Raw genomic sequence first — 11,348 nt, 5'->3', positions numbered from 1 at the left:
CAAGTATTAACTGAGACATGAATAGTTAAGCAGATCACATTAAGTGGGTCTTCAATTTCTCTTCATCTGACTTTAGTGTTCTTTTTTTTTTTAATGTTAGCACTTTGTGGGTTTGCAAGTGTTGTTATTTTAACTCAAAGATGCTAATGAATTAAAGGTTAACATTTTTCTTCTCATTTCTTATTCCCACCCAATACATTCTAAATTTCTGGAAATCAGATTTTTGTGTTTTCAAGGCAAAAATATTAATTAAAAAGACAGTGTTTTCTTTTTTTCTTCACTTTGAGTAGGGCTGAAAAAAAGTAGTCTAAAGAACACAGTAAATATTTTATTTCAGACACCAAAAGTAATATCCTTAGAAATGCGAGCCAGAAGCAAAAGAATATGCACACTGAGAAACACAAAGGTTTTAAATCAACTATTAGAAGGAATTCTGGGAATTCAATTGGATTATTTTAAACTGAGTATTTCAGAGAACCTGAGAAGCTTATTCTAATTAGATGTTACTTATCTTTGATTTCTTGAATCTTAAACTTTGTGATTCGGTTCTTTTCAGTTTCATGCTAAAACAATTTAAGAAATTGGTCAGTTAAGAGATAAAGGAGTTATATATTGACATCAACCAGCCACAAGAGGGAAGTCTTGGCTATATTAGAAGTAGTGTACATATAGGGAGGGGTCCAGTTTTGCAGAAAAACAGGAATAAAAACAAACAAAAGAAGAGGAAAAAGCATTTTATCTTCTACTTTTTGTTAATTTATTTTTGGTATATCTAGATGCTGTACCAACAAGAGAAAAATTACTTGTATGTTTGGTACATTATTAGACTTTACAAGTACTTTTGTCATACAATGTGTTTTCCTTAAAACTTAAATCACATGTTCTCTGTGAAAGTCACTATAAATCTACTAATTATATATATACATGCATATATGATTACTCATACACCTATATTTTATTCATATAATATAATTCATAAGAGTAATTATTGCTTAGTTTTCTGAGCTGTACCTATTAGTTCTCTCTGTTATGCATTAGTGGCATCCTTGGAATGAATTCTGACTGTATTTTATCCTTCTTGAGGATCCTATGTGTGTAATTATGGCATTTAGAATCTCATGCATATTGCGGCCAAGAAATAAATGAAAAGGATAAAGCATTTCTTAATAAGATCAGCTATTAAACGATTTGGAAATTGACAGTGAAGAAAGTTCTGAAATAGATACTGAAGTCTGGAATGGTATGTTTTAACTGAAGGGTGTTTGGTTGGAAATTTTTGTTTGGATTCACTGTTGGAGTGTTTCTGTTTGAATTCATGACCACTCACCAAATAGTCAGCCTAATTACACATGGTGTAATTAGACAATACAATCATCATGTTATCTACAGAACAGAATGTTCTAGTGATTTGTGGCAGGGCATGGAAACAGAATTCTTAAATCCCAACTTCTGCTTTTAAGAATTTTAACTAATGACATACACAATAAGTATAAAATATTGTGAATACTTCTGCTCTATTATCTTAAAAAGTATGTGATTTTGTTTTTTAGCTTTTCATTGAAAAAAAAATAGTGAAGTTCTGTGAAAACTTGAAATACTTCCACTCATACAGAAAAAAAAAAAACCCAATACTAATAAGACTTTTAAAACACATAGAATACATGCAAATTATGCTGTTTCTCTTTCTATCTGTAATCATCACTATACCCATTTCAGTTTGTGTGCTTTGACATTGCAGCTATATATAAAAAATTTATAAGTTATTTTCTCCAGTTATTTAAGAATAATTCATTTTAGTCTAATGCTAGCAACTAGTTCAAGTTGGTTAGTGACCTGGTGGTAATGCAAATTAATAAACGCTATGTCTTTGCTTAGGTTTAACTTCATATTTAAGTGCACCTCTATACTCTTAACTGAAAATTGTAAGATTATATCATTTAATGTTGAGTAAAATCATTATATCATTTGAAATAGAAAAAATATACAACATATTGGATGTAATATAATAATCACAAATGCTGAAGTCCTGTTTTGGCTAATATGTCGATATTGACATTTTTTTCAGGTGAACAGTTTAATAAACTGTGAAGTGTATACATTTCATTGGCATTGAGTTCATCAATTCCCACTTTGAATGGAGTCAATTCTACTCTCAGATTTTTTTTTTTTTTGGCATACAATTAGCAATCATTCATGTTCTGAAGAACTTTTAGTGGCAGGATAGATAGACTCTGTTATGTTTTCCTTCTATTAGGATGGATCACTTACAAATAATCCTGCTGTGATTAGGCGTTTATTTTACAGTGCAAAATCTATATGGGGATCATTCTTGACATGTCTCTGGAGTTCATTTTTATCATCAATCAAGAAATACAGAGGTGAAGAAGAACATCTAGAGAGGACAAGAGAATGTCTAAGCATAGTCAAACAGGCCTCCCAGAGAAAAATGCTTTTATGAAAGGTATGTTGTTTCTTAAACTGTATATGGAATATCAAGTCCACACATGGCATTTTTCTTTTGGTCTTAGCCCTATTAAAGTTAAGCCATATTTAATGGTGGAACAAGATTCAGTATTAATAAAAGACATATTACAGACACATTACTAATTTAGAATTTAAGGTTAGCAGTGTTTCAGCTGCCAGCATATGGTTGCATAAAGAATTAGTAAGCAGAATGAAGGCTGTTCAATTCCCAAGTCACTATTCCAATTATTGGGGATTAATACTGTCTTATTTTCACCTTGTTTTCTGAGTGTATTGCATGAATGTGCATTTGTTGAAACTTCAATAAATTATTATTCTGAGAGAGATGTATGTTTCCTTATCAAACAGAAATCAAGCCCTCTTTATTGGAGTGTTAGATAATGTGTATTTTAATATTGTACACAGGTATTTTAATAATTGTATTATAAAGCAAACAATTATTAAGAGTTTAAATAGCATGAGTTTAATGATTATTTTTCCATCAACACATTTGGTATAGCACAGAACAAGTTTTTTGTTACTATCTATGAACTGAGCTTGTTTTCCTTACAAAGTATCATCAATGGTTTTTGATCCCTTTTACAAACTTCTATAGGAAATTAAATATTTCCATCATCTTCAATAAAGTGGTCATTAATTTATGAAAATAACATTCTGCACTTAAAAATCAAGCTGCAGCTTCACATTCACAGACAAACACCTTTTAGCTAAGGATTACATAAAGTTTCAAACCATAGCATTCTTCCCATTTTACAAGGTTACCACATATGCCTAATAAATGAGTGTACTAGCAACAGCATTAGGGTAATCCTCGTATATTAGGGAAATGAATGTTTAATGGATAAATTAACATAAAATTTCCAGAAATATTTACTATTACATTATTCTAGTGCTTTATAGATCTGAATGATCTATCAACAAATTTAGGGTGTCTAAACTTTGCTTCCTGATTAGACTTGTAAAGTAGTTTCTAGGCAACATGAGGAAGGAGAAATTTATTGGTCTGGGGTTGTTTCCCCCACTTAACTGATGTCTGTTTACATCCTTATGAGACACATGTTGTCACATCATAATAAATTCAACACATCAGAAGTAAGTCAAAAGGAAGAGAAATTTTGATTAATTTTTAAAAACTCTATTATCCTCCGAATGCTTTTTCTGATTTGGTTAGTCTACCCACAAACTCAGGTTTGGTTAAAAAGACTAAAAGAGTTGTGAGAATTGGATCATAAAGAAGGTTGAGTGTCAAAGAATTGATGCTTTTGAATTGTGGTGCTGGAGAGGACTTTTGAGAGTTTCTTGAGCACCAAAGAGTTTTAACCAGTCAATCCTAAAGGAAATCAACTCTGAATATTCATTGGAAGGACTGATGCTGAAGCTGAAACTCCAATACTTGGATTACCTGATGCAAAGAGCTGACTCATTGGAAGAGACTCTGATGCTGGGAAAGATTGAAGGCGGGAGGAGAAGGGGACAACAGAGAATAAGATGGTTGGATGGCATCACTGACTCAATGATCTTGAGTTTGAGGAAACTCTAGGAGACAGAGAAGGACAGGGAAGCCCAGCATGCTGCAGCCTGTGTGGTCACAAATAGTTGGACACAACTTGGTGACTGAACATCAACAATAGCTGACTAGAAGCTCTCCCTGATTTCTGGCAGATATAGTTGAATATTTGGTCTTTATTCAACCAATGATATGTTCTTGTGTTAAATTCAAATTAGCCAGTGTTGTTTGTATTATTAATATTTGAAACCACAAAACCTGGCCTATATCAATTTATTTAATTATATCATTGTCATCCTCTAACCCAGAATGAGAGTAAATAGGGCACCATTAAATGCTATGCCTTGACAAAGGGTGCAAACCAAGACTGTCATGGGCAAACTGTTCACCCTTCTTAAAGTTAGATACTCTAACTATAAGCTACATCAATTTAAAAGACTGCCTTCCTGGAAGAATTTGGGTTTTACCTTGTATCTTTAATTTGAAAGGCATCTGATACTTGAGGAAATTAATCTGTAATGGTGCGATTACCAGGATTATTTTAGAGCAGATCTCTTATAAACTCCCTTAAAACACATGCAGAAGAAGTCTTACTCAAATGATACATCAAGTTCTCTCTGGAAGAAGGGAAATTTCAAAGAAAACTCTTCTTCTCTTCAGAGATAAGGAAGCTGTGCTCTTGCTGTTAGTCACCACATTTCCAGGGTGACAGAACAGTGTTTCCTGAGGGTTTCTTCATCACCTGGCTGCAAAAGTGATCATCTGATGAATAGGTAATTATGGATTGAACTAGGAATCGTGCCGGGATGTAAATGTCTAGTAACCACAGAGTGCTTGCATTGTAACTAATGAATAGTCCCTTGCCTAATATAACCCAACCTAATCACCCATAAAGCTTTGGGTAATTTTCACTTGACCCTAAACTTTGTACATTTAGCTGCTTCTCTACCCAATACTGAATGATAACTCAACAAGAGAGTAGTGAGCATGAAAAGGTTGTTCCTTCCGCAATATGTCATTACAGTACATAGTATTTTAATCAGAGGAAATCAGTGGTTGTAGTAAGGTCTCATTCATTACCTAATCAGAGCCAGCCCAAGAAAGAAGACTTCAAATAGTTTTGCCATTTGTCTCTTTTGTTAATGTTCATCAATTCTTTTGTGTTAGCATCCACTGTAGAGAAAAAGGGTATTGGGGCCACTGTAATGCATGAAGGAGGCTAAGAACTGAGTCTCACTGGAGTGAAATGCCTTACTCACCTCTGCATCTCCAGTGCCTGGTAGCTCACCTGAAGCATAGGATATGTCTCAATTAATATTTGCAACTTATTTACTTTTACTCAGTATTTACTTATTCACAAGATTTGAGATTGTTCTAGACCAATACCAGGGGTGATATCTAAGCATTGATATATGCTGTGGAGGTTGTTTTTAAATGTTTAATTTTCTGATAGAAATGTACACATTATAGAGAAGCTGATTCTGAGAGTAACTTTAATAAGAAATAATAGAAAAATTTTCAAGAGAACAGCTGCTTTACAGCTGTGTTATCTAACATGCAGTATAAATGAAACTTTCACAATATGCCCTCACTCGCAATTCAGACACCATGTTAAACCCAAACCAAGATGAGAAAGGAAAAGTACATCAAACTGTGATCATCAGGAATATGTAGAACACGTATGACACTAGGGATCGTTGATCTACAAAAGTGATGAAGTTAATAAGAGGACAAGCGAGGAGTTTGAGAGGGAGACCTCTGAGATGAGAAAGAAATCCTTTGTATATACTTAGGTTTTGGGAAAAAGTAAACATATGCTTGATACATATGCTTGATACACTTCTGGGGAAATTTGAGATCAGCACCTCCGATGTGGCTATCACTGAGGTCCTAGTACTTAATGTCTTTGTTAAAAACCTGCTTAAAGCACAGTTCGGAGATCTATCCTGATTATGCTGAGGATGATGGTGTATGTGAAATTTCTACCTAAACATGTGGTCAGACCTGTGCCTGTGAAAATATTCTTCCTTTCACACACAGTGTTAGTGTTTTCTTTCTTTAATATATTGTACTGACTCCCTCCATATGCCCCGAGGAGATACGAGGACATGAATAAAGATGTCAGTAACTACATTGAGGAAATGGTCTACAACGGAAAGTCAGATGCATTTTGTGCCAGTTTTTGGTTGGAATGGTGACAAGTTGCTGGGATCCAAGCTTTAAAATGCTTGGAACAGGAATACAAAATCATCCGCACTGTTTCTGGAACTATATTGCTTTAAAAACTAGATTCTATCCTGCCACAACCTCATGCAATTTAAGAACGAATCTGCCCTTCCGGGATGCCTATGAGACTAGTGATATCGGTGCCGTAATGGGAGTCAGATTAGGATCTTCTAGGACCAGGGAGGGTAGAGCATCCTGGTTCCATTCAATGTTAGAACTGAAGAAAAGTCTATCAGTGTGAATTTAGATGCTAAATGAAGCTCTGCATGGTAATGAGGTGGATGTCCAAGTGATTAATTGGATTCACAGTCGTGTACTGCAGCACGTGGCTGGTGGAGGGAATAACAACCCCCATGGCGGGTGCTGGCTTTAGCAGTCCTCATCCTGAACCACCCAGGCCTGACTCTTGCTGACCAGGCACCAATGCTGAATTGTCACCTCTCTCATAATGCTGGAAACTTTCTGGGATTTAAGTGGAAGACTGATCTCCATGTTGATAAAAAGATAGCATCTTTAAATCTGATGATATTGTCCTCATCAATGGGTGTCAGGCAACCTCCTGTATGAAGAGATAATCACCAGCTAGTCTTCCTAGGATGTTTGCTAAGCTTGAGACTAACTTTAGCTTTAAGGTTTTTTTTTTTTTTTCTTGAAATTTATGAAAAGGCTATTGAATTTCCTCAGAAGATTCTGAAGAATGACTGCTAATTCCAAAACATGGAAAACATTTTGGGAGGAAAGGCTTTGGAGATCACTCTATTTTATGTTTATGGCCGTACACAGAAGAACTTTACAAAAAAGATCTTCATGACCCAAATGATCATGATGGTGTGATCACTCACCTAGAGCCAGACATCTGGAATGTGAAGTCAAGTGGGCCTTAGGAAGTAGGACTATGAACAAAGCTAGTGGAGGTGATGGAATTCCAGTTGAGCTATTTCAAATTCTAAAAGATGATGCTGTGAAAGTGCTGCACTCAATATGCCAGCAAATTTGGAAAACTCAGCAGTGGCCACAGGACTGGAAAAGGTCAGTTTTCATTCCAATCCCAAAGAAAGGCAATGCCAAAGAATGTTCAAACTACTTTACATTTGTACTTATCTCACATGCTTGTAAAGTAATGCTCAAAATTCTCCAAGCCAGGATTCAGCAATTTGTGAACCATGAATTTCCAGATGTTCAAGCTGGTTTTAGAAAAGGCAGAGGAACCAGAGATCAAATTGCCAACATCCACTGGATCATGGAAAAAGCAAGAGAGTTCCAGAAATACATCTATTTCTGCTTTATTGACTATGCCAAAGCCTTTGACTCTGTGGATTACAATAAACTGTGGAACATTCTGAAAGGGATGAGAATACCAGACCACCTGACCTGCCTCTTGAGGAACCTGTATGCAGGTCAGGAAGCAACAGTTAGAACTGGACATGGAACAACAGACTGGTTCCAAATATGAAAAGGAGTACGTCAAGGCTGTATATTGTCACCCTGCTTATTTAACTTCTATGCAGAGTACATCATGAGAAAAGCTGGACTGGATGAAGCACAAGCTGGAATCAAGATTGCCTGGAGAAATATCAATAACACTAACACCTCAGATATGTAGATAACACCTTTATGGCAGAAAGTGAAGAAGAACTAAAGAGCCTCCTGATGAAAGTGAAAGAGGAGATAGAAAAAGTTGGATTAAAGCTCAACATTCAGCAAACTAAGATCATGGCATCCGGTTCCATCACTTCATGGGAAATAGATGGGGAAGCAGTGTCAGACTTTATTTTTTGGGGCTCCAAAATCACTGCAGATGGTGATTGCAGCCATGAAATTAAAAGATGCTTACTCCTTGGAAGGAAAGTTATGACCAACCTAGATAGCATATTCAAAAGCAGAGACATTATTTTGTCAACAAAGGCCCATCTAGTCAAGGCTATGGTTTTTCCAGTAGTCATGTCTGAATGTGAGAGTTGCACTATAAAGAAAGCTGAGCGCAGAAGAATTGATGCTTTTGAACTGTGGTGTTGGAGAAGACTCTTGAGAATCCCTTGGACTGCAAGGAGATCCAACCAGTCCATGCTAGAGGAGATCAGTCCTGAATGTTCATTGGAAGAACTGATGTTGAAGCTGAAACTCCAATATTTTGGCTACCTGATGCGAAGAGCTGACTCATTTGAAAAGACCCTGATGTTGGAAAAGATTGAAGGCAGGAGGAGAAGGGGACAACAGAGGATGAGATGGTTGGATGGCATCACTGATCCAATGGACATGAGTCTGAGCAAGCTCCAGGAGCTGGTGATGCACAGGGAGGCCTGGTGTCACGCAGAGTCAGACATGACCGAGCGACCGCCCTGAACTGATGATGTGAATGACAACAACAACAAAAAAGGTTGAAGGTGTTCTGACTGTATGCTTATTTAGTAATTTTTGTATAAAGTGTTTAATATTTTCATCCACATTATAGGGAATGAAGTATAACACCACACAAGAAATATCACAAGTTGTGTTTGCTGCCACTTTTGTAGAGAAAGTGAGCTAAAGAGACAGTGATTTAATAGCCAGGAGACTGAATTACTCTCCTACATCTGGAGTTGCTCTCTGAGGGTCAGGGTTGTGGTCTGTGGATAAGGTAAGGAACAGGGGAAGAGAAAGAAAAACCATGTACAACTGTCTGTGTTATAAATGCTTTAATGGCAAATAGGAAACATTTGTCCCTAAGGACTTGCAATCTGACACCTGTCAAGAACACTAAGGTCTTTTTTAAGAATAAAATGGGGCTAAATTGACTGCTTGTCTTGAAGATTCCTGAAGGGAAGAAGAGAATAAAAATATGGCTTAAGTCACTTTGGTATAACTTGCTGAGTGTAGAGCCCTAGAGGCTGTTGTACCATCTTTTTAAATGAAATTAAATGATCCCTTGAGTTTAATAGGAGTTAAAAAAAATGACAAGAATGTTGGGATTTTTTGGATAGAATTCCTTTGGATTATTTAAATAGTACTTAAACAGAACATTTTTTCTAGTAAAAACAGCTGAAAGCATAAAAGCAAAAACAAACAAACAAACATATATCAATGAAAATTGAAAGAGGAAACAGGGGAAACAGGATAAGCTTGAGATAATACAGTATAATGACTTAGGAAACAAAGAGAAAAATATTTTATTTATTCATATAACACATTTTAAATGAATTCCTTCAAGTGCTGACAATGCTGATAAATACAGAGAGATACTTGTGTGAGAAAAAATAAAGGCACATATAGTCAGGCAGTGGAAACAAATAGTGATTAAAGAATCACAAAAAATGGAAAACTCCAAAAGGATAGTGACTGGATCCTAGCTATCACATACAAGGGGAGTGTTGGTCTGATCTGGAAGGTCAAGGGAGATATCCTTGAGGAATGATGGTGAAGAATGGGTCTAATTTCAAAGTTATGCTGAACTGGGTGAAGAACTAGAGGAAGGTGACTGAAGCTTAAACTATAAGATGTAGTAAACTCTACATACAAAATTTTTGAACCTAAGATTATGTCAACCAAGACTAGCTGATTGAAAGCTGACATTTTTGTTCATAGAACAGTTTTATTGTTTTACATATTTTTGCCAGTGCTGGAGCTGACTGAATTCTTGTGAAAAGTGAAGGTGATGTTTAGTAAAGGCTCAAATGCATGAGACCTTGATCTTGGTTTTGCATTGACCTTATGGATGTGGTTGGGCAAAATGATGGAAAGCAAATAGATGAATATAGTTCTTGATCTCTGGAATTTTAAAATACAACCATTAAATGCCATTGACATAAGAAAATATGTGTCATATTTTCACCAAATAAAATGTAGAGTTACTTTTTTTTTTTTTTTTTAAAGACTGCTAGTGGGGTGAAATGAAGTCATTTAGTCATGTCTGACTTTTTGCGACCCCATGGACTGTAGCCCACCAGGCTCCTCCATCCACGGGATTTTCCAGGCAATAGTACTGGAGTGGGTTGCCATTTCCATCTCTAGGGGATCTTCCTGACCCAGGAATTGAACCCAGGTGTCCCTCATTGTAGACAGACACTAAGTTTGGAATAAACAAAATGGTTCAATTACTACCTTTGACACTGTCTTTGAAAATAACTTGAAAATTTTGATTGACTAGACTAAAACAAGGATACAATTGAAAATAAAAACTGATAACTCTGAACAAAACTGAGACAGGACCACTAATTCCTTCTGTGTTACATTGTACATAATAGTGCAAGCCACTGTACTCTCATTTGTACAACTCAAAAATATAACATTACTCTGTACTCTTAATTTTCAGTCTATTGGTCATAAAAGGAAACTGCTTCTTAGTTGATACTCTCATACTTCACCTCTCTGCTTGTAACTTTCAGTAGTTGCCTGTCTAGCTTTCTTAGTGAGGCACTTGTGGACTACTAGAACTTGAACTTTGCCCACCTTTTCACATTTATAGCTTCACTGCCTGGAACATATGGTTCCTCAGGTTGCTGGCAGAGGAAGAGAGGATGTGGGGAATGAGCACCTATTTCATCTTCCCAGCACCGTAGGTGACATACTGCTTCCTCTCATATCCTATAGATGAAAGATAAATTACAAAACTCTTCTAGATGCACTGCTGAGATCAGCAAAACATTTCATTTTACTAGGCCCACAGCTACACTACACTTCCCAGTCTAGCAATATCTCTGGTGAGATGAAATGGGTTAGTAAAGATATATTTCTCTAGCCCAATATCAAAGTTTTAGTTTACACTGAAAAATGACTTTCCAGGAATGGGAATATTTATGTTTGCATGATGAACATATTTTCTCCCTATTAACAAGCAATATATAATATAGGATTAAGCCTGATGTAGAAAACTCCATTATGATTAAGGAATTGAAGAAAAGGAAATGGATTAATGAAATGCTTACTAGTAGAACTAAGATAACTTGATAATTCAAATGGGGATGATTTTGCCAGTAGGGCTAGAGATCTAAAGTCTGTTGGAAAAGAATCTCTGTTGAACAGAGCCTCAAGGTCTCACAAGCTATACTTTCCTTTATTCTTTATTAACTTCCTTATTCTTTGCTTTCTTACCGAACAATCCCACCCTACCCTCATCCACAGCACTGTGATATCATCCTTCTTGAAATATACTAGT

This window comes from Bubalus bubalis, chromosome 13 (genome assembly GCF_019923935.1).
Source record: "Bubalus bubalis isolate 160015118507 breed Murrah chromosome 13, NDDB_SH_1, whole genome shotgun sequence".
Lineage (NCBI taxonomy): Eukaryota > Metazoa > Chordata > Mammalia > Artiodactyla > Bovidae > Bubalus > Bubalus bubalis.
The sequence above is the reverse complement of the archived record's forward strand: the minus strand, read 5'-3'. Positions refer to the sequence as shown.